The following is a 25,579-nucleotide window of genomic DNA, read 5'->3' as shown; positions in this document are numbered from 1 at the left end:
CAAAACGTAAATTCCATGAACAAAGTTTCACACTTGTGAGACTCTCTTCCGGCTTTCCGGCTGACTACAATATGGTCGTCTTCAAGTCCAATGTAAACAACTTCTTGATGAGCCCTTCCCCTTAAGTAATCCAATTTACTAAATTTCCACTACTAACAATTACTATGACATTTTCCCATTGGCCACTGTACACTTATCAATCCTTATCCTCGAGTGGCCTCTGGACCTTTATAAGTGGTGACTCCTTTGTAGAAAAATTCTAATTTCAGAAAATCATAGGTTATGTCTCAATTTGAATAAACATTATTGATGTATCGAGATTTATTTCAATTACTATTATTTTATACTTTCTTGAACTGGATTAATGCTAAGTAACTTTTTCTATTAAGTAAATAAAACAAAGACATTTTTGCAATGTATTAGGATGAGCTCATAGAACGTGTTTCTTCTCGGCGCAGATACTCCCGACTACGACAACGAATAGCAAATCATAGCCATTTTTTGCTGGTATCGTTAATGTCAAACAGCTTTTTTCTCTAAGTGTCTATTTTCTTATTCTGCTAGATTTTTTTTTAAAGCTCTTCCATGTGTACCTAGTAATATTAACATTGGAATGTTTAATATGTAATGTGAACAATCCCTTTTTATAAATTGTTCGAAATATTAGCCTCTTACATCAAGTGGCAATATGCGTTGTTTGAGGTAAAAATAATAAATAAAATGTGTATAATTTGCACTACACTTTGTATGTTTTCTCCCTTTCTTGTGACTGATAAAAGCTCCGACATTGTTTAGCAAACGGAACTTCAATTCGTACTCAGGATTCTGCAAAAGAATATGCGGCTACTCGTTCAATCCTGAGCAATACTAGATGTTTTATGCTAGTTATTCGATTAGCTTAAAACAACGCTTGCATTTAAGAGAGGCTTATGAATTCATTACATTTATATCGATATCTGGAAAAGAACAATGCTCCTGTAAGATGACCAAGAGACGGGGGGGGTACGAATTCGGTAAAAGCGAAAAGATTCCAAAATGGCGGCGATAAAAAAGCAAATGAATCTGAATAGCAGATAACAATAAGGGCGGAAACAACCGAGGGCATCAAGTAAAAACAAGTCGACATAATGAACTGGAATCAGGGACAGATCAGATGCCTTCGTGGTCGGAGAGTAAATAACAAATGAAATAATTAAGACTATGAATAAGGGACAATTTGCCAAGAAAAACAAAAAGGAATGATATAATCAAAGACGATATTTTTTAAATATTATTTCTCTCGGGTCCTTGATCAGCCATGAACGTTGACATCACGGACGGACATCAGAAAAATGAAGAGAGAGAAAAAAAAAAGAAGACATTCAAAAAAGAAACGTTACTCAAACGATTATTAACTGATGGGTTCGCTTCGTATATTTGTGTATAGAATTGCCAGTTGAATCTGGTGCTTGTATAGCAAAGGATTTCATTTGAATTGAGAGATTTCGTCGTGGAGCATAATACCACAGAAAACTAATTACACAAGAATAACACTTTTGTTAAAATGTTTTTAATATGTTAACACGTCGCAAAGAAACTGGGGGCACGTAATAACTTGATTCCCTATTGTTGTAACAACGATATTTAATTCCTTGTTCTCCCACCACTCGTGACTTCTCGTTACGACTGTAACGTCTGCCACATATCTAACGTTACCGTTCGCTCAACGTGTTCTTTCTTTTTTATTGTCTTTTTTTTCTTGCTTGCGGTGACTTCATTTCGCACACAGTTCGGTATTTGGATAAACGCGCCTGCACTCTTTTCTAGCACTTGCAAAGATTAAAAAATTAAGAAGTCATCTAATTTCTATGTCTTGAATCCGTATTCTAATTGGAATGGTACACACTTACATATTTGCAATTCTAGATATTATTTAAGAGTAAAGCTGTAAGTTTTATGGTTATTATGCAGAAAGTGAAATTCAAGGAGTTTTGTTTCATCCATGATTTTGACTAAACTATATTGAATATATTGATTTTCTATTAACGGCTAATTTTAAAAAAAAAATGTTTTGAACGCTACTAACTGAAGTTCTTTCAACACAGTTTGCAATTTGGAGACGGAATTGTTTTTGTTGAGATAAGTGATTTCAATCATGCTTTTTATTTTAGATTTAAAATATTAACAACTCCATTTTATTTCAGTATTTAATTTGTGTATTTCTGTTTTATAAAATGCTAGCTTTTTTTTCTAGTCCAATACCGGCTTCCATCTTATCTCGAAATTACTTATAACGGCACCAACTTACTTTCGGAAGACCCCCCCCCATCAGTCTTTTCTTTTATATCGTAAGCTTCTTAAAACTTTACTAGCTTAAGTTCAGAATAAAATCACGATTTTCTATTAACGGCTAATTTAAAAAAAAAAATGTTTTGAACGCTACTAACTGAAGTTCTTTCAACACAGTTTGCAATTTGGAGACGGAATTGTTTTTGTTGAGATAAGTGATTTCAATCATGCTTTTTATTTTAGATTTAAAATATTAACAACTCCATTTTATTTCAGTATTTAATTTGTGTATTTCTGTTTTATTAAATGCTAGCTTTTTTTCTAGTCCAATACCGGCTTCCATCTTATCTCGAAATTACTTATAACGGCACCAACTTACTTTCGGAAGAACCCCCCCCATCAGCCTTTTCTTTTATATCGTAAGCTTCTTAAAACGTTACTAGCTTAAGTTCAGAATAAAATCACGATTTTCTATTAACGGCTAATTTAAAAAAAAAAAATGTTTTGAACGCTACTAACTGAAGTTCTTTCAACACAGTTTGCAATTTGGAGACGGAATTGTTTTTGTTGAGATAAGTGATTTCAATCATGCTTTTTATTTTAGATTTAAAATATTAACAACTCCATTTTATTTCAGTATTTAATTTGTGTATTTCTGTTTTATTAAATGCTAGCTTTTTTTCTAGTCCAATACCGGCTTCCATCTTATCTCGAAATTACTTATAACGGCACCAACTTACTTTCGGAAGAACCCCCCCCCATCAGCCTTTTCTTTTATATCGTAAGCTTCTTAAAACGTTACTAGCGTAAGTTCAGAATAAAATCACGATTTTCTATTAACGGCTAATTTAAAAAAAAAAATGTTTTGAACGCTACTAACTGAAGTTCTTTCAACACAGTTTGCAATTTGGAGACGGAATTGTTTTTGTTGAGATAAGTGATTTCAATCATGCTTTTTATTTTAGATTTAAAATATTAACAACTCCATTTTATTTCAGTATTTAATTTGTGTATTTCTGTTTTATTAAATGCTAGCTTTTTTTCTAGTCCAATACCGGCTTCCATCTTATCTCGAAATTACTTATAACGGCACCAACTTACTTTCGGAAGAACCCCCCCATCAGCCTTTTCTTTTATATCGTAAGCTTCTTAAAACGTTACTAGCTTAAGTTCAGAATAAAATCACGATTTTCTATTAACGGCTAATTTTTAAAAAAAAAATGTTTTGAACGCTACTAACTGAAGTTCTTTCAACACAGTTTGCAATTTGGAGACGGAATTGTTTTTGTTGAGATAAGTGATTTCAATCATGCTTTTTATTTTAGATTTAAAATATTAACAACTCCATTTTATTTCAGTATTTAATTTGTGTATTTCTGTTTTATTAAATGCTAGCTTTTTTTTCTAGTCCAATACCGGCTTCCATCTTATCTCGAAATTACTTATAACGGCACCAACTTACTTTCGGAAGAACCCCCCCATCAGCCTTTTCTTTTATATCGTAAGCTTCTTAAAACGTTACTAGCTTAAGTTCAGAATAAAATCACGATTTTCTATTAACGGCTAATTTAAAAAAAAAAATGTTTTGAACGCTACTAACTGAAGTTCTTTCAACACAGTTTGCAATTTGGAGACGGAATTGTTTTTGTTGAGATAAGTGATTTCAATCATGCTTTTTATTTTAGATTTAAAATATTAACAACTCCATTTTATTTCAGTATTTAATTTGTGTATTTCTGTTTTATTAAATGCTAGCCTTTTTTTTTTTTTTTTTTTTCCTCGTACATATGTTTATTTATCCACCGAGTTGATAGCAAAAATTACGAATTATACTCATTTTTAGTTCGTGTGAGGGGAATCTATCACCATACTTTCCCTTAAACACGTCTGTTGGACTTTTATTAAGTAGAATACTTAATATTTTTTGTTTTTTGTTTTTTTTTAATGGAGAGTAGAAAACGCATTGTGGATGCGTTATCGGCAGCTCCTGTTACTCTCGCTTCTTCTTATTTGTCCCTCAGTCCTCATTTTTTTAAATGAGTGATTTTTCGGACAAAGGGAGAAGAAAAAGCTGTTTTCTAGGTTGGCAGTATTTTTGCGAACAGTTGGCTGAGATGGCGGAAATTTTCTGTTTCTATGTCTATCCTTGTAGCCATGTCACTAGTAAGGGTGCTGGAGGTAAACGTTTTGTCTGGGCTGACGTTATCCGCCTGATAGTCAGGGACCCGAACCTTGGATTAACCACTAAGGAGGCTGTCCTATCAGCAGGTGCAAAGTACTGGGGCTGCTGTATTGCCATTTGGTGAATGGATTCTGGACCATGCAGTAGCTTCTGGTGGGGCCTCTCGATGCCATACTAGTGGGTAATTGTTACGGCTTTACCTTATCATTAACTACAAATAAAAAAAAATAAAAAATTCTTCGTTTCTTTTTCTCTCTTAATTTCCCCTCTCTGTCCTGCTCTAAGTAAATCTGTCGACCTAGTCCACAAATTCCAAAATTTCATCATGACAAGTTTCAAGAAAAAATACACGATTAAACCCGGTTCCCCAACTTCCAACGTAGACCCCTACTACCATGTCTCCTTCTCCAACATCAGGGGTCTTCGTTCTAACCTTCCAGAGGTTGAAACCCAATTACAGGAGACTAAACCAGACCTTTTATTTTTAAGTGAAACTGGCATTGGACAGGCTATTTCCCTAGATGAGTTTGCAATTTCAGGATACTCTAACTTAACTTCTAAATCTGACCCCCAAGATCGCCATGGACATGGAATATGTGCCTATATTAAAGATAGCTTTCCATGTGGGAGGGACATCTCCAGGGAAGATCCTAACTTACCCTATATGTGCTTCCGGGTTGCTTTAGCTCACACTACTGCATTTATATTTACTCTCTATCGCCCCCACAACAGTGGAGTTACTATCTTTCAAAGCATATCTGAGAAAATTGACCAAGTCCTTTCTACTTATCCTTCAGCTAACATTCACGTATGTGGAGACTTCAATGTTCACAACGTTGAATGGTTGACCCACTCAAACAAGACCGATGATGAGGGGAGGTTCTGTCATGATTTCTCCATTGCCTATGACCTCACTCAGATTGTTCAGGAACCTACCCGTGTGCCCGATAATGATGGCCAGTATGCGAGCCTACTAGACCTTTTTCTCACAACTTGCCCTGAACTATGTTCAGTTTCTGTTCTGTCGCCTCTTGGATCTTCCGACCACTCTGTTGTATCAATTAAGATAAAAATGAAATGTAATAAGTCCCCAGATGTACCTCTTCATCGTACAGTATATCGATACACTAAGGCTGACTGGGATAGCTTCCGTACATTTATATCTGATCTACCTCTGCATTCCATGTTTAAAAAGGATGTGTCCTCTATAGTATTAGACCTAACTGAATGGTTAATTGTAGGTATTGACCATTTCATACCCTCTAAAAAGTTTCAGCAAAAACCTAACAGCCAGCCATGGTTCTCTCCAGAATGTGCTGCTGCCATTGCGCACAGAAATCACTTTTTCCACTGCTTCAAACGTAATAGATGTATGGAAACTAAAGCCGTTTTCAGGACTGCCAGCAACCATTGTAAGAAAGTAATAAGGAACGCAAGAGAGTTGTATGCTCAATCTGTTAAGTCCAAAGTAGCTGAGCAGCGGCTTGGTTCCCACCAGTTTTGGCAAATAGCAAACAGAATCCTGAACAGAAGCGTGTGCTCCATCCCAACTATTATCAATGGACCTGAGGTAATCTCGTCAGCATCAGACAAAGCCAAACTCTTTGTCAAGAACTTTGCAGCAAATTCTACCCTTTGCGACCAAGACCGCCAACCCCCAATATTTCCTCCTGTATCAGAAAACACGCTATGTGATATACGTATATCTGTACGTGATGTTGCCAAGCTAATCAAAAACCTTGATTCGAGTAAAGCAACTGGCCCTGATGGTATTCCAATTATAGTACTCAAAAAACTTCAACCTGAATTAGCGCCCATACTTACAAAACTGTTTAAACGTTGTCTTAAGGAGAATAGTTTCCCATCTCCCTGGAAAACCTCATCAGTATGCCCTGTATTTAAGAATTCAGGTGATCGCTCATCCCCCTCTCAGTACAGGCCAATAAGTCTCCTGTGCGTCATGAGTAAGTTGCTAGAATCTGTGTTAAATACAGAAGTAATCAAACATCTCAACAAAAATAACCTTCTTAGTGACACTCAATATGGTTTCCGTTCTGCTAGATCTACAGCAGATGTCATTACAGTTATATCGCATAGGATTAGCAAATCTCTCGACGGTGGCAATCTTTTTAGAGCAATTGCTCTTGACATATCTAAAGTCTTTGATAGGGTATGGCATAAAGGTTTACTTCATAAGATCGCTAGCTATGGTATAGCTGGAAAAGTCTTCTCAATTATTAAATCATTTCTTTCTGATAGGTTCATAAGAGTAGTAGTTGAGGGGCAAAAATCAGAAGCTCACAGTATTAATGCCGGTGTCCCTCAGGGATCCATCCTGGGCCCAACTCTTTTCCTGATCTACATTAATGATCTTCCAAATCATATCCTTACATCATTTGTAGACATTTATGCTGACGACACTACCATTTATGGTACCACATCTAAGACAGTAAACGACCAAGTTCTCTCCAATTCTCTCTCCTCTGATCTTGAGCACGTAGTACAATGGGGAAAGGAGTGGCTGGTTACTTTTAATGCATCTAAAACCAAGCTTCTCTCTTTACATCATCAACATTCTAATCCACATTTGTCATCAATTGAAATGAATGGCTCTCGTCTTCAGGAGGCCTCAAGTTTTGACAAGCTTCTGGGCTTGACCATTACTCCTGATCTTAAATGGAACACGTATATCAAATCTGTTGCCAAGGCCGCTGGAAAAATGGTGGGATCTTTCTATCGATCCAGTAGATATCTCACTGCTGATGCTATTCTCTACCTATATAAGAGCCAGGTACGTCCAAGGATGGAATACTGTTGCCACATCTGGGCAGGAGCTGCTAGAAAGGACTTGTCCTGCCTTGATAGAGTTCAAAATAGACTTCGTAGCCTCGTAGGAGATGTCCTTTTCTCCTCCTTGCAACCTCTATCTCACAGAAGAGATGTTGCGAGTTTGTCTCTGATGTATCGTTATTTTCATGGAAAGTGTTCAACTGAGCTTCAATCTTTGGTCCCCCCTCGCCAAACTTTCACAAGAAACACTCGTCTAGCTGTAAACACTATCAATAATTTCCCCCACTCTTTATCTGTGCCTAAACCTAAACGTAGATTCCATGAACAAAGCTTCTTTCTTAGAACTGCACGCCTGTGGAATTGTCTTCCGTTTTCCTGCTTTCCGGCTGACTACAATATGGTTGTGTTCAAGTCTAAAGTAAATAAGTTCTTGATGAGCCGTTCCATATAAGTTATTAAATTTACCAAATTTTCATTACTAATGATTACTATATTGACCAATTTCTACTGTACACTCTTTAACCCTTATCCTTGAGTGGCCTCTGGGCCTTGATAATGTGGTGATGCCTTTGTAAAAAAAAAAAAAAAAAAAAAAAACTATATTGAATAAGATTTAATTATACTTGGACTTTCTAAATGGAAATTTATTTTCACATAATACACCTTAAACCAATTTTAAATATTTCCTGAAAGTGGAAATTCAGAGTATATACCATAACTAATATCGAATAACTATTAACATTTCTCACAGGTTGGACTTATTCAAAATCTGCCGCTTTGAGATAAAAACTAAAACAGTCTATTAAAAAGGAGAATTGTTTATGCGTATAATTAGCTAAAACTAAAAACGAACTACAGATGAAATAAATCCACATTTTCTTAACGGAAGTTTATATTTATGTAATACTCTTTAAAACGCATTTCATTATTTTCTGAAAGTCGAAAGTCAAGGTATATAAGATCATTAATATTGAATAACTATTGTTAAAAATTCTCAAAAATTGGAGTTATTCAAGATTTAACACTTGAGATGAAAACAAAAAATATATAGTAAAAATGACAGTTTTTTACACGTATGCTTAGATAAGAGTGAAGAACTATACAACAAATACCCACAGATTTTAAATATTCTTGATCAGCGTTACCGGAATTATGATATCTATTAATATTTTAATTCTATATCGATAAAGAAATTGTTACGAAGAGTAGGATTTCCGGAAATGGTATACACTAATAAAAGAAAAAAAAATCCGAGTTTTAATCAAGGGATTACTTACGTTAAACTGATTTCTTTCTCACGGAATTTGTGTTCAGAGGAACGAATAAGCTGGCCGGCGGAGGTAAATGTTACTAGGATTAATGAAGACTGAAAGATAGAGAAATTAATAGAGATGTAAAGATGTTGCATATTTTCTCCTATCTAATATTACTATCATATTCTTTTCAGAATTTATAATGATTGATGAATTAGTTTAGAAGAAAATTCTGTAAAGAAAAATAGAAATATGATCACATACATTCATCCCAATCTATTGCATCCCAATTATTATAGAATACAGACGTTATTTATAGCGCAAGTCTATGGTTGTCGAAAACGTAAGGAAAATAAGGGAAACATGCATGGCACTTCGCAAGGGCACAGAGAATGATGCATAAAAATGACAAAGTTCCGCATTTACCACACCCTAATATCGCCCCAAACGTCTTTAGAGGACGTCAAATCCTGATGAAAATGACTAAAACGTGAAATTTAAGGCTTTAACATATGTAGATTTAAGTTCTGCACCATGAAAACAAAGGAAATGACTGAGTCCATCATTTGAACCCTCCTGTTTAGCCCCCAAATCTCACAATGCCTTAACATATTTAAATTTGAGTTCATCACCATGCAAAACTGCTAAACAGACATACACGGGCAATTTTGGACAAATATGGTAAAATGGTTTAAAAAAATGGAGTGTTATTATTAACGCTAAAAGAGCCCCTGGTGCACACAAAATGGTTATCGCGAAGTATAACAAAATTATATCGAAACCAGTATCTGTTTATCAGTCTGGCTATAATCAGTTACAACTTTTCAAAAAGTTTTATTAAAAAAATCAAATGCATCATTTTGTTTGAATAAGCAAAAACGTGTCATTTTTAGTTATTTTAACTCGAAAGGCTCACTTTTTTTTTACTCACATCATGTTTAATGTTGGTTCAAAATTTCGAAAAAATTCCAAGGTGTAGTTATTGAGAAAAGTGCTGACAGTCGAACGGATAAACGGATCAGGGTAAATTAACAGGTCCACCCTCGGGGGACCAAAAATTAATATTGTACAATAATACACTATTTTCTACAACACATAGCAAACTAGAGAGGCTTTTTTCACCCAAGTTTAAATTCTGACAAGAACAGGCCAACCTGTTTGAGAGATTAAAATATAATCAACACGACTATTACCGTACATTTCTGAAGTATAAACTTAATTGACATATTATATGATGGAATATATATTTGCGAAACAAAATTCAAGAACATATTAAACGCAAAACATCATAACATAATCTTGCCGCTATAAGTACTCAGGAAATCGTATTATCTCCAGTGAAAAGTTTAATATATAATCCTACCAAGAGAATACAGTTACATATAATATATTTATGTACCCAAGTGCGGGGCATCACTTTGATAATTGTTACCTAAACAAAATACATAACTCAAATACAAGAACATCTACTAATCTAAAATGCACTTATAAGCATGGTAGATTATTTTCACAAAATGGAATAACAGTTTTACAATACAGATTTCCATAAAAAAGCCTAACGCCGACCTATATTTAATGTAATCTAAGGTAATCACCAACCTACTCAACGAAAAATAATCTAGATTGAACTCTTTGCTCTTAAAATATCAAACGTTTTTGCTTCATGCAATCCCCAAACTCCTTACTAATGTTCAGCGAATTAAGCAACCCTCACCAGCAAAATTCCACTACACACTCCGACAACACCTTCAACATTTGCCAATAAACTAGGTACTCTATCGCTAGTAAAAGTGATCCTGTCTTTTATAGATATAGGAATTGGTTAATTATTTTTTATTTTATTTTAGAACACATTGCAACGTTACACACGTTTACACACCGGCCACATGTTGTATATAGTCTACTTCGCAAAGAACATATCAATTAATGGCTCGACTTCTTTGTTTACAACACTTATTTCCTCATTCTCCCACAACGATTTCTGCAATGTCACTCTCGTCTTTAACGTGCTCGCTCTCCTTTTTATAATATTTCCTTTGTTTCTCGACGTGACGTCATTTCGTCCGCGGCTCGGGATTTGCATAAGCGTCCCCGCGCCCTGTTACACACCTCAATCATTTTCGGTTAATTTAATGTCGAATCCTGCCATACACAATATTACAAATTTGTTAACGGCGTTGACTTTCTGTCTCCTCTAAAAGCAGCTGTTCAACCTATCTTAAAAAAATGGACTTATCCAGACCCCATAAATATACTTACATCCAAATGTAGTGAGCTCAGTCCTTGAAATTCATATATTTCCCGCCGGCGATTTCGTTAGCATACCAGTGAAGATTCTGATATTGGAAATCAGTCCGCCAGTCGGACTGATGCATTAGTTCTGTTTGTCCTAGAAATTTCATCAACGTTGACCTTGCTGCACTTTTGGAGAGGATCAGGTCTATTACTAACAGGTTGTGATGCCTCGAGCGGCAAATGCCGACGGTATAAGTTAATCTCCCATTAGACAAGAGTATTCCTCCTTTGGTGGTCGCTTCTTTAGTTCTGCCCACCTTCCGACCTCGTATAAAATCATGCGGTGAGATGGAAATCAATTCAGCATTCGAGTCAATTATGGCTGTGAATCTATGACGTGCACTTCTGTAACATATTTTTGTTTATAAAGTATTTGCTAATCACTATTGTTCTGTTTATTAATACCTACTTTCAACGGTTCAACAATGTTGGCAAATGTTAAACATAATTTATTGAACATAAACGCATACATAAATGATTGCAACGAATACTGGTAAACTCATAATTGTAAACGTTCAAACATTCGCCACTTATCAAGAGTTGTTTGTACTCATTATAAACTGCTTATCGAAACGCAGAGACGCAATACAGGATGTAAATGATCGGTTTGGCAATGGACATCACTACGAAAGGACTAAAGACAATTTATTGAATGAGCAAAATATTACTTGGGATGTCATTATTATTAAAGTGCGACTCGACCAGCATTTATACATACAAGACTTCAAGAAGAGTATGTTGTAGTTGTATGTAGTTGGATGAGAAGCAGACCGGTGGTATCTAGCTCCACAAATGGCTAGTGCGAATCGTAATAGTTTCAATACCGATAGCATGATGCACAAATTCTATATTATTTGAATTATTCGGTCTACTGACCTCATTTTCAGTGTCATTCGCATAAATGCAACTTTCACTAGCGGGTAAAGTACCTGGCAAATTTCGATTTTAAGTGACATTATTTTGGAATTTGATGGTTCAATCTTCAATGCGTTCGACACTCAAAACACATTGTGGGAATACCTCCCAACACCTCCCCACTTATGGCTGATGGAAGGCGAGCATGTTATTATCTGTTGATTAATTAAATGTTTACGTTCGACATTCCGTGCAGACTCCCGAGTTCGACAAAAAATATCTCGCGTTTAACAAAATTAATATGGAGAAGGTTAGGAAAGATTGAAATAGTATATCGATTAACCCAAATTATATAGATTTTCATTCATTAATAATTTCGAAAAGGTATACCAGTTCTACAAATAGGCATAGCTATCTAGGTTTCAATAATAATCTTCAAAGTAATTTTTAGAAATCGTTTATCTATTTCCAGCATTCATGCCAACCAACGTTTATTTTTGTCAAGGAACTACAAAACAAACTAGATACTTCGTTTTATAGCAACTACTCCTCAAAGTAGTCGTGATGATAACCATAATATTAAACAATATGTAATTCCGCTCTACCTAAGATAACACCGTCGTTATGTCTTTTACAATCTGATCGAGAATATTTCCATAATTCTATTACGTTCTTAATTAATTATCAAACATCTGGATGTCATTTTATAGCTTTACCTAAATCTCCAACTTTTTTTTTTTTTGCAACGCTTGAAATGAGAAGATATATAAAAATTGAGGGAACTAGTCTCGCTTATCATTTAACAAACATGCACATCGATAAAGTGACAATACATCTTACTCTCGCATACCACACTTTATGAAAGCACAACGCAAATAGCAGGAAATCATTTTATAACCGACTTTAGCTCTACTAAACATCGCCGATTAAGAAAAGTGAATGAATCCACCTAGAATGCAAATGTTATTAAAAGAGACAGATCGCAGTAAGAAAGAATGCAAAACTGGATAAGTTTGAAAATGATATTAGGAAAAGGCTAGAATCGAACCCAGTAGGCAAGTGTTTAAAGATAATAGATATTAAAATCTTGGGAATGCAGGCCGATTCGCATTGTTCTCGCATGTTATGTTAGAGATAGAGCGATTGCCATTCTTTTAGGAATAACTGGATATTGAAAATGGCAGTTAAAAGAATAAACAATAACAAAGTTAACAATATTATGCGACAGATAGGTTTAATTTACGTGTTTTTTGTTTATGAGAAGTGTTAGATACATGTGCAAAGGCATGGGCAAATTGAAACGTGATAAAGTCACGTTGGGTGACCACACCTCTGACGTCACAAAGAAAGGAGATTCTCAATATATTGAGGCAGGGTTCGAAATTAGAGAATGACAGAGAGTCAGTTAGAGACGAGAGCCGGAGAGCGACTTAGTAAAGCTGATGCCATTAGATGCGAAGGGGGGGGGGTAAGAGGAGACCATGTAGCCATACGAGCTTGAATTCCTAAGTAATCAATCAGCCGTCTGGTAATTAAAGAAATCACCATATATATTGTGTAACTGTTTGTCTTCGTGTCGCCATTACAACCGAAAGGTAAATGTGTTTTAATTATCATCATCTTAGGTGAACATTGTGTAACCATCTTCCAAGTAATATGTCCCCGCCATCATCATCAATAATCTCTCTTTCCTCCTCTATATGTGCTAACAAGAACTGTGTCATAAACGTCACAGCTCCGTATTATCTATATATCTATAAAAGTGAAAGTGTATGTCTGTCTGTATGTATGTATGTTTGTATAAATTTCCCTACACAATTACTCTGTCAATTCTCAGTCTACAGACTTAAAATTTTATATACAGGCTATTGAAATTTGGGAAAATCTTTGTAATCCGTTTTCGGCCAGAAAATTGGCTGTTAAGGGGTCAAAGTAAAACGATTAGACCTTTGAGATCTCTACCAAACTCTTCCAACAATTTTGGGTCTAACCACTTGTAATTTTCGATATAGGTTCCTTGGACATGGATCTAACTTAATAACTTGATTTGAGCCCAAAACTATAAATCTTAAGGGGTCATCATAGGGATCAAAGTTAAAAATAATTTTACCTTTTCGGTCTCTACCAAATTACCCAGAAAATTTCTGGTCTAAACATTTGAAATTTTACATAAAGTGTATTCAGAGGTTGGGAAAGCTTTTTGATCGGTTTGAGACGAAAACCTGAGCTACAAATATATAAATGTATGTATGTATGTATATATGTCTGCCTAAAACTTTCGATGGAGGTGACGGATTTTCACAAGATCAGTATCGTTTTGAAGCTTCACCCTTCAGACGACAAATACCGAAAAATTGGTATAAAACATTAATCTTTTCACCCTCAAAGGGTACTTTTCTAAAGGAAGGGGTCGCTTTTTGGTCGTTATTTTCGAAAGGCATCCCCTCTTTTCGATTGTCTAGCCTTAATTGAAACCTACGTCATTTCCGGTTTGGCGGTGGTCCGAACAGCAAAGACGTCACGTTTTTTTGTCACGTTCTTTTCCTCCTTTGCAGTACGGGTTCGAGCCTGCCTTCCTACTACCACCTTTTTTTTTTGCTCACGACACACCTTCAAACACCCGGGCAAATATGACAAAAAATGATCATCACAGTCGCCATAATGTAAACAAATATATGTCATTATTATCCATTCTGTTCTGAGTCCCCGTATTATGAGTCTCCGATATATACACACTCCAATATGTACCCGATACACAACAAAAACAGTCAAAGATTTATTTCGGACATACATGTCCGCATATTTTCCTCACCACTTACACCCATTTGCACTCCTAGAATTGGATGATTTTTATAGTCCTACAAAATGTGTTGTGTTTTTTCTGCTTATTTACATAACACATGTACCAACAAATTTACTGTGGAAATACAAGTCGATTTTTGCTTTAAAACGTTTCACTTATCCAAAAAATTCCAGTTCGTTCGAAACGCATGTAAAGTTTTAGAAACAACAGACGGAATTTTAACGAAAATGACGATTATATTTCCTTAGATAAAACGTCAATAACATAGTTTTTCATCAGTTTCTCTCCTTATTTATCAATAATGACAAGGATTCGTATTCTCTCATACCACAATTTATGAAAGCACAACTCAGATAGCATAAGATCATTTTATAACCGAATTTAGCTTTACTAAATATTGTCGATAAAGAAAGGTGAATGAATCCAAGGTACAAACCTATCTAGCAATCTATCTTTGTCTTTTACTTGGTAGATCTTATTTATTTACTTCACAAAGTCGTTTTTAATGTGAAGAATATTAATCTCCTCAGAAAATAACGAGAAAGACTTCCCCATCACCAAATAAAGACAATTAAGCTAAGTATAGCATCAGAATAGATACTACACATTGTTTAAGTTATTTTATTTCGTAAATCAAAGTAAACCAACCGAAATTAGAGACAACACCAGTGAAATATATTTACTGAAAAGGACTCTAGGTATATGCTTGTGACTGCTCCTTAAAGTTTTCTAATATATGCCTCGCTAGAGTTCTCCATCACCATAATACCCCATCCACACTAAAGGGTTGTTCTACTTAAGATTTCCATATCAAGTTGTTCTTATTATTATATATATATATATATATATATATATGTATATATATAAATATATATATATATATAGATGTTCCTATACACTTATTTTTTTGTGTGTGTATTGTGTATTCATATTAACCATCTTTTTATATTTACTTAAAAAGTAAACATATATTTCTTATATATTGGTCCTGGAATTGACTACATTCGTATAAGGTCTAGTAAATTCCATTATTATTTTAAACATTAATTTTAATTAATCCCCTATTAGGATTTTATTTCGTTTTCTCATGGCATGATTATATTTAGTTAATTATTAGGTGTAATTATATTCATGCAGATATACTACATTATTTAAATTGTGCGTAATATTTCGTAATATTTGCGTAAAAAGGTTATAGTAATCATTAACCTCTTTATATATATATATATATATATATATATATATATATATATATATATATATATATATAAAGAGGTTCAATGTATGGGATATATATTTGATTTAAAAAGTGCGTACCAAACTCTTCTGTCAGTTTTTATTCTACAGACATGAAACTTAATATATAGGGCATTCGAACCGATGCGAAACTTTATATTTGGATATTAGCCGGGGAAAATCGCTGATAATATGTGAAAATAATAAAAAGTTAATTTGCCAGGTGAAAATCGAAAGACGGCATTACGAATATGCATGCGTAACGCAATAGCTATTACTTGATGTTAAAAGTGTTAAGCTTGCAGCAAACATGTCTTCAAAGCTCAGGAGTTAACGTCAAAGGAAAACGTAAATCGTAAGCTAAACATTTTAGTTTCGATTCTCGGTGGTTTTGTTTGAACTTTTAAATCATTACTATATATTGGATCCAATAGAAGATGACAATAAATACGAAATCTGCATTAATTAAAATATTATATTTAAGCGTATTTCATGACCAGGCAATGCAGGGTGGCCTGCTAGCATGTATATATATATATATATATATATATATATATATATATATATATATATATATATATATATATATATGAAATAGAAATGTATATTTATGTCTCGGTAGTAGAGTGAATAGCATATCTTATTTTTCTTTTATCTTATTTTTCTTTTATTAATATTATTGGATGTTTTTCCTTTTTTTCCTCTTTGTACAAATGTTTGTGAATTATTCCATGGATTTTGGCCTTTGGATTATTTTGGACCATCTTCCATTTACGAGATTTCCTTGGATTTTACTTGTGCTAATGGAAATTCAATTAACTTTCTTGAAGTTATATATTTGGAATTTACCGTCACTGGATTATTTATCTTCAACCAGACTATCCATTCACGTGTAATCAACTTTTTCTTCACCATATCCCCTCTGCTTCACTTTTTTTGTAATCAAGTAAGATCCTTGACTTACTTGTTGTTTCATCAAATATTTTTGCATGCAAAATCCGATCCAGCATTTTGCTAATTCCTACATTTGATGAGAAATAAAGTATTTCCTCGAAACTCCACGGATTAAGGACTATCCACTTATCTAGTGTTTCCTTCTCAGATTAAATATGGTTTTAACTCATTTCAAAGTGTTTTTAACATGTTTTATTAACTGTTTGCTCGTATATATATATATATATATATATATATATATATATATATATAAATATATATTTATTTAGTAATGTGACTGATAATTTAAAATTCAAATAAAAATTTATTAAAAATGTGTCTCATAAGAAGAAAGACAACAATGCATTTTTAAGCTACAATCAACATCCAAATGAATGCTTTGACGATAATTACGGTTTTCTAAATGCGAACAATTAAAAGATACATCTGCTTTACTTAAAACAAATTCTAAGTTTATTTATGGTGTCTTTTATATATATAAAAAACCACCCAATATGTTTTGCTGATGAGGAGACTTTGTTAAAAAAAAAAAACTATATGTCAAAATTATTGTCCATGACTTACTGTCTATCGCAATAAAAAAAATCGTTTCCGAAACGATCGTACAAATTATCAACTTTGTTGTGTTCCTTCTTATGAAACAGATTTTTAATTTTTAGTTCTAATTTGAATGGTAAATTGTCAATCACATTACTAAATATTAAAGTAGCTCTAGGGCGGTTGCCTATCGAGCTTATTATATATCTGCATTAAAACGAGCACTGCTCTTTTCTTGTATTTTAATTAAATTAGTAATTTTACTATCGCAGTAAAATACGCTATGCTCTTTAGACTACTGACCTAACCTTCTTTTAAATTATATATACATATATGTATATATATATATATATATATATATATTTATTCTATTCATAGCTTATGTAATCATCATCATCATCATCATCATCGTAGTCGTCGTCGACGTCTTCGTCGTCGTCATCATCAGTAGCTGCAGCAGTAGCAGCAGCAGCACCACCACCACCAACAGCAATATCAAAATAGGGTTTAGAGAAATAATAAACGGTTATATATAATAATTGATAATTATAATATGTGTTATTGCATTTCATAATGAATTTATGTTTTCAAGTTCTTGCATTCACCTTGAATTTTGTAATTAGGTTACCCTTATAAGAATTTACGTTTTTTTTTATCTATTTTTTTTATTTAGCTGGCAGTGCACTTTAATATTCTAGGTCGAAATGGTCGATCTTCTATATTAAGGTCGGCAGATCATTTACTAACAAAGTACACGCCTACGACACAAAGCAATTTCTAAATTTTAAAAAATATTAAAAACGTAAACCATACGAAACTTTTTCTAAATCAAGTGACTCAAAAAGAGGTTGATATGGCGCGAACAAAGCCAATACACCACACACACTCACTACCCAAACTAGTTGGATTTCGTTAACGGGTATTTATACATCGTTCCATCATATATAGGTATATTCTAGGACGAATCCAGTAATTTCTGTCGATAACATAATAGTAGCTATTGCATAGATCAAAAGCACCAAACAAGCTGTTCAGTTGAGTGAATCTGGTTAGGTTTGCTTCTAATAACACCAATTTGAATGGCGAAAGCACAAAGGCAACATTTCCATTATCATTCATTATCGAACGCCAACAGATATTCACGGACGTTAAACGATCGTCTTAATATTCGAAGAATCAATATTCAGCGCATGAAACAGGGACCATCACTACTACTTTTCATACCAATGGATATTTAATTCATAAAGACTTTCCCGTCAATAGACGTGTTTGACAAGGACTATAAACACATAATATATGTATATATTCACTTATAATACCATTATTGTCCAGTAATAATACTATTGTTTTACAGAGCGTTTATCGACGTAGCCGATGATTTGAAATAAACGATTCTTCGAAGGAAATAATAATTTAATTCTTAAATTAAGCATTATTATTATTATTATTATTTTTATTATTATTATTGTTGTTGTTGTTGTTGTTGTTGTTAATAATAATACTAATAATGATAATAATAAGGAAACACTACATGGAACCAAGAACACTGACACCGCATATCTATAATATGTCTAACCCAACCCTGCCCCCTTGCGACATCACTGCCTCCCTCCAAAAGAGTGAGGTCCTGGATATGAGCTTAAACTATATCCAGTGGTGAGGCTCCAGCTTGCGGGCTTTGGAGAGTGTGGAGCCACCCTTTAATTGCCATTGATCCCAGGTCCACTCTGACCCGGAGTGGTAGTACTTGTTAGCGTCCCAACTATGGGTTAAATAGAAACTGAGGTGAAAACAACAAATATATTCTATTAAAAAAATCTGTCTTCAAAATCTTTGGATTCGGCATTAATTAACCTGAAAAGGGTTGATATGCCGTAAATCAAAAACAACCAACAACCAAAAGAATGAGACCAAATAACAAAGTAGAATCGAGGAGGAAGCAAAAACAGATTAACTGACCAGACTTCAGCCGAAAAAGTGCGAAGAGAATTGGGACCTTGGAAAGGCTTATTGCCACTCAAATCCCAGCGAAGATCAATAGCTGCTGCCAACGAGAAATAAATGGCAAGCAGCTGTTGCGATAATGCCAATGCCTTTGCAAATGTTATCGAAAGAGGTGGAGAGTACTGGAAACCTGGGGAAACTTGTTTTCACTCAGCTTCCAGGGAAAATCAGAGGCTGTTTTCAGAGAAAGATCTCTGAAGGCCTGTGTGAAAGCTCCTTGTGAGACAATAATAATAATAATAATAATAATAATAATAATAATAATAATAATAATAACAACAACAACAACAATGATAAACAGTAAAAGTTTCAAACGGGTCATCATAAAGAATTCCCGTTGAGAATAACTTGTGGGGTTTGGTTGACAGTAACTCTCCACAAATTTCCAGTGCTTTCGATGACTTTTGCCGGGCATATAGAAAATGCAACAGTTAGTTTGCGTTATCACAATAGCCCTTTATCCCTTATTTCTCGTTGGTAGCGGCCATTAATCATCACTCAAATCCGCGTAGCAATAAGCCTCTCTAGTGGTCCAGCCGTTTTCGCTCTCATCCAGTAAAGGTTTGCCTACTTCTTTCTCTTCTCGATTATTATAAGCCTCTTCTAAACTCCTCGATTATTTAGTGTGGGGCCAGTTTATGGTGACACTAGTGTCACCATAAACTGGCGGGGGGTGAGACTTATGTACTGTTAGTTTCTATGTGGTGTTTCTTGTACTTTACACCTGCGTAAGTTTTTATATGGCTGACTTGCGCCTATATCTCATGTGTTATAGACTCTATATTCACAGGCTTTTTTAATATTTCAAAGTTTTCATTATTGTCATCCCTTGTATCTTCTACGCCATCCATCTAATTCCAATCTCCCTCATTCATGCAAAGTGTTTCGGGAGTGTTGCTAGTGCGGGGTTATCGAGACTTAAATCAGTTTCCCTATCCTGTGGACCACTCTGGCAATTTCCCTATATTTGCTCTCGCTCTCTGTCTGTCTGTCTGTCTGTCTGTCTGTCTCTCTCTCTCTCTCTCTCTCTCTCTCTCTCTCTCTCCCGCTCCCTTTGATATTCATTTTGTGGTCCGTTGGAACGACGAAATCTACGAACTGGAAGGTGTTTTCTTTCTCGTTAACTATTATGACAACTGGTTTTCTTGCTTAAATGGGTTTACTACTACTACTACTACTACTACTACTACTACTACTACTACTACTATTTACTCACTAGGACCAGTCACATAGGCCATCATAAAAGATGTCTCTTTGAGAACATTTTATGGTGTTCTTTGGGGTCTGAATGTTAACAAGTCTCCCCAGATTCCTAGAGTTCTCTCAACCGCTTTCGATAATGTTTGCAAAAGAAGTTGCGATCGGAACAGCAGCTAATAATAATAATAATAATAATAATAATAATAATAATAATAATACTAATAATAATTATTATTATTATTATTATTATCATTGTTGTTGTTGTTGTTGTTGTTGTTGTTGTTGTTGTTGTTGTTGTTGTTTAACTCACTAGGAGAGCTCACACGGGTCAACATCAGAGATTGCTCATTTATAGAAACCGATAAATTTCCCGGAGCCTGGATGACCAGTTTCCTAAATTTCCCGTAATCCTCACTTTTTCGATAACCGTTGAAAATTAGTTTGCGTTATCGAAACAGTCGCGTACTTGGATTTCTCGTTAGCAATGACAATTGGTCTTTACTGTAAGCTTGCTCAACGCCTCAGTCCCTTCTAGACCTGTCGAATAAATGTCTGGAAAGTGCTTTTATCCCTCAGTCTTTCTACCATCATTGAATCTTAGACTATTTGTTGCAGTGCCAGCCGATGCCGGCACTGCAATAGTTTCCTTCTTTTTTGTGGTAGTGTGAGGGGGAGCGGAATATGGATAGCGCAAGAAAGCGATGAGGAGAAAGATGGGAAAGTGAGAGGGATACGAGGGGGAGGTAGAAGTCAGTCTACAACTTCGCAGCTGCAGTTTTTTAATTTAATATTTGTTTTACTGCTTTTGAATTTTTATATGTCGGGTTGGCGAATGTCATTATTGTAGATTCTGCATCGAATTGTGTTCTTGAGGATTTTATCTGTTTTCAAGATTACTATCTGTTACATAATCTGGGCATTTCGTTTAGTTCCAATTTCTCCAAGTCTTGTTTATAAGTTCTATGGAATCGTTTCTAATGCTCTTGAAATTATTGGTATTAGTTTTTTTTTTCATCTTTAGCAACGATTTTCACCGGCTCGCATCAAAATAGAATTTTCCCCGAATAAAACTTCCCCATCTATCAAGATCCAATTATGTGGAACAAAATTCAGGAAAATAGCTTGGGGAAACCGCTCCGCATACATGTAGATAAAGGAACTGTATATATATATATATATATATATATATATATATATATATATATATATATATATATATATATATTATCAAGGCCCGGAAGCCACTCAGGGATAAGGGTTATTGCAAGTACATTACGTTAGTGTGGAGATTTGATGAAGTGCTTAATTAAGGGGGCGGTTCATTAGGAATTTGTTAGCATTCGACTTGAAGACATCCAAGTTGTAGTCCGGAGGGAAGCAGGCAGACGGAACAGAGTTCCACAGGCGTGCAGTTCTAAGACAGAAGCTTTGTTCATGGAATCCGCGTTTTGATTAAGGCACAGATATAGAGTGGGGGAAATTTTTCACAGTGGATTCAGCAAGACGGGTGGTTTTCGTGAAAGATTGGCGAGGAGGGACCAGAGATTGGAGTTCAGACGAGCACCTTCCATGGAAATAACGATAAAACAAGGATAGGCTCGCAACGTCTCTTCTGTGGGAGAGAGGTTGCAGGGTAGAGAAAAGGGCATCCTCCACTAAGCCACGAAGTCTATTTTGTACTCTGTCAAGGCAGGATAGGCTGTTTTTAGCAGCTCCTGCCCAGATATGGCAACAGTATTCCATCCTTGGACGTACTTGGCTTTTATATAGATAGAGAATTGCATCAGTAGTGAGATATCTTCTGGATAAAGGAAGTATATATATATATATATATATATATATATATATATATATATATATATATATATATATATATACTCCTAGAATTGTTTTTCTTTTGTGTGTATTGTTATTCATATTAAATGCCATCTTTTCTATTGTATTTATTTGCTTCCCCACCAAAGCAAATTAGGCACAAGGCCGTTTTTAATGTGGGATAAAAACCAGCTCCCCTAAAAGTAGGCAAAAAGGGGGCACTCTGGTTACCAAAAATAATAATTGTCCCAGTATAGAGGGTTTCCCCTCCATTGACTGGTACAAATTATCTTAAGTGCAGCATCTGCAGAACAGATGGTATTTATTTGCTCCCCCACTGAGCAAATTAGGCACAAGGCCAATTTTTAATGTGAGGAGTGAAGGGAGGGGGAAGGGAAAGGGGGACCAGCTCCCGAGAGGTGGGAAATGGGAGCTGGTTAAAGGTCAGGCATGTGGGGTTGCCCCTACACCTGGTCTTTGCTAGTCATAGCTAGTCATAGCTTGCAGCATCTGAAGAACAGATATCTTGCAGCATCTGCAGAACAGATGGTATTTATTTGCTCCCCCACCGAGCAAATTAGGCACAAGGCCGATTTTTAATGTGAGGAGTGAAGGGAGGGGGAAGGGAAAAAGGGGACCAGCTCCCGAGAGGTGGGAAATGGGAGCTGGTTAAAGGTCAGGCATGTGGGGTTGCCCCCACATCTGGTCTTTGCTAGTCATAGCTTGCAGCATCTGCCGGAACAGATACTACACTTTGATCCCGGCCCGAAGGCCAAGAACAACAGAAAAAAGGCAAGCCTCTTTTCTATGTATTTAAAAAGAAAATACAATGTTCTTATACATGGATTGTGGAAATGCTTTCACTAGCAAAAGATCTAACTAATGTTCATATTCTTTTAAACATTCATTTTAATTAAATCCCCATTAGTTACTTCGGTGTTCTAATGGGATAATTATATTTAGTTAACTATTACGTGTAATTATATTCATGCAGATATTCTACATGATTTATACTTGCATAATATTTGCGTTTAAAGTTTATAGGAACACAAAATTGTTTCCATATATATTTATGTATAGGTATATATTTTTGTTTAACAAAATTTACCTACATACTCCTCCTAGAGTTTTTGGTTTACAGACATGAAACTTCATAGATAAGGTATTTGAATCCATGCAAAACTTTATATTTGGGTTTTAGTCCGGAGAAACCGGTGCAAAAGTGTAAACGCTTTTTAAAAAAATGAAATTTGCCAGGTTAAAGTCGAACGCCGAAATTACGAATGCATAACATAGTAGCTATTGATGTTTTAATTTTTAGTCTTGCATTAAACATGTTTTCATAGCTCAGTCATTGACGGCAGAGGCAAAATAAATCTTACGCTGAACGTTTTGGTTTCGATTCTCGGTGGTGGCGCGTGATTCTTTTTTATACTTTTTTAACCATTATTATATATTGCATCCAATCTATCTACCTATCTATTAATATATCTATAAAAGTGAAAATATATGTCTGTCTTTTCCCTGGGATAGAGAAGGAAGACTAGTATACAGAAAGGCATTACTTTACATATTTACACTTTTTAATATATACATATGAACATAATCTTATGAACAGTACATACGTCCGGGGAAAAGCCGGGCGGAACTGCTAATATATATATATATATATATATATATATATATATATATATATATATATATATATATATATATATATGAAGTGAAAATATCTGTGTCTGTAAATAACTCTGTCAGTTTTTGGTCTAGAGACTCGAGATTTGACATAAAAGGTATTGGGTTTAAAAAAAATCTTTTCAATCTGTTTTCGATAAGAAATTTGGCTGCCAACGGGCAAAAAGTCAACGATTTAACCGTTGAAAACTCTACCAACCGCCTTCGTCAATTTTGGGTCTAACCACTTGAAATTTAAGATGTAGGTAACTTGGACATGCATCCAAATTTATAATTGGATTGGATCCCCGAAAATTAAATATAAAGGGTTTTTAAAAATGTGACTTTTGCGGGATCATCCAAATTACTCAGAAATTTCTTGTCTAAACATTCGAAATTTTACATAAAGGTTAGTCAGAGATAGGACAAGCTTTTCAATCGGTTTGAGTCGAAAATTTGAGGTACCAAGGGGTCAAAGTTAAACATATTTAATCTTTGTGGTCTCTAGCAAACTACTCAGTCAATTTTCGGTCTAAACAGTTTAAATTTATACATAACAAGTAATCCAACATATTGCAAGCATTTTAATCAGTTTGGGGGCGAAAGCTTTTCTGCCAGAGGTCAAAGTTGAAAGAGTTGACCTTTGCAGATTCTACCAAATTCCTCTGCCAATGTTTGATCTAAAGACTTGAAATTCAAAATGTAGGTAACTTGGATATTGGTAAAACTTTGTGATTTGATGTGAGACGAAAATAATAAATGTTAAGAGGTCAAAATATGGGTCAAATGTAAAATAAATCGACTTCTGCGGTCTCTACAAAATTACTCAGACACACTTTGGTCTAAACATTTGAAATCTTACTAAAGTGTATTCACACGTAGAGAAAGTTAGGAACTGTACAAAGGGCCTGAACAAAGCCGTGCAAAAATGCAAGTAGTAAATAAAGTTGGTGTTGAGAGTAAAAGTAGATTTATAACAAATAATTTTGGGTTTGAGATTAATAGCGAATTAAGAGTAAATAAGTTTGGAGTAAAAAATAATAGTAAATAAGTAAAAAATAATTTTGGGTTTGAGATTAATTGGGATTTAACAGTAAAAACGCATTGTAGTTGAGAACAATGGTAAATTAGTAGCAAGTTATGTTGTGCTTAAGATTAATAGTGAATTAAGTGTAAATAGGTTTTGGGTCGAGATTAATTGTAATTTAATAGCAACTAATTTTTGGTTTGATATTAATAGTGAATTATTAGTAAATAAGTATGGACTTGAGAACAATAGTAAATTGTTAGCGAGTAATTTTGGGTTTGATATTAATAGTGAATAATTATATATATTTATAGCAAATATTTTATGGGTTTGAGATCAATAGTGGATTATTTGTAAACAAGTTAGAGTTGATAAAATAGTAAATTAGTAGCAAATAATTTTGGGTTTGAGATTAAAACTGAATTAATAGTAAATAGTTTTGGAGTAGAGTGCACTAGTAAATTAATAGCAAATAATGCTGAGGTGATATTATTAGTGAATTAATAGTAAATAAGTTTAGATTTAAGAATAATTGTAAATTAGTAGCAAATAATTTTGGTTTGGGGATCAATTGTGAATAAATCCATCGCTTATATCTATTAAAGTAATATTGTCTGTGTGTCCAAATTTCCCTAGCATACTACTCTGTCAGTTTTTGTCTACAGACTCGGGATTTAACAAAATGT

Source organism: Euprymna scolopes, chromosome 9 (genome assembly GCF_053919585.1).
Source record: "Euprymna scolopes isolate OS-2025 chromosome 9, ASM5391958v1, whole genome shotgun sequence".
Classification (NCBI taxonomy): domain Eukaryota; kingdom Metazoa; phylum Mollusca; class Cephalopoda; order Sepiida; family Sepiolidae; genus Euprymna; species Euprymna scolopes.
This window is presented reverse-complemented; position numbering follows the sequence as displayed.